Here is a 697-nt window from a genome sequence, read left to right on the forward strand (position 1 = left end):
TATGAATCCTGATTTTAACTAAAAAGTGCAAAAGAATCCCCCCAAAAATTCATGTCTGCTTTAAAATATACAAAACAGTATCCTCTAAAAACTATGATACTGTCAAGAGTAATGTGAGTATAGAGATTAATTTTCATCAGTGGACTAAAGTTATTATTTGTGGCCTTGGCCTATATGCTAACATGATATACAATGGCTATGTTTCAAGAATTAAGGTCATTTCAATATTCTCTAGAAGGTGTTTGAGGTGAAGAAATATACTTTTTAACTAAAATCTATAAAGCATCATTAGATAAAGACTTATGAAATGGATTTCTTATGTAAAAGGCAGTTGCCATAAGCTTGGGAAGAGGGCATCTTCTGTGAGTTTATCATAAAGGAGAGAGACAGCGGGAGAGAAAACTTGTATTTTGCTTGAGTGGTCTCTATCTATGCATTTCCTTCCATTAGGCTCCCTAACCGGAGGTGCTTGAGGTAGAGGTAAGATTTCACTAGGGAGCTTTGTGCCCTCACTGAGGTGCATTGGAATACTTCTGTAGTTTTCACATTTCAATAGCTAAGGCAAAGGAGCAGGTGGAATGATGGGTGCAAAGAGAACTAACATCTCTAAACCCTATATTATGTGCCAGGCACTACAGGAGTGTGACTTCAAGTAACCACTGTATGAGCTCCATATGATCACTACCTCCATAGTTCA

This window comes from Pteropus alecto, unplaced genomic scaffold (genome assembly GCF_000325575.1).
Source record: "Pteropus alecto unplaced genomic scaffold, ASM32557v1 scaffold188, whole genome shotgun sequence".
NCBI classification, from domain to species: Eukaryota; Metazoa; Chordata; class Mammalia; order Chiroptera; family Pteropodidae; genus Pteropus; species Pteropus alecto.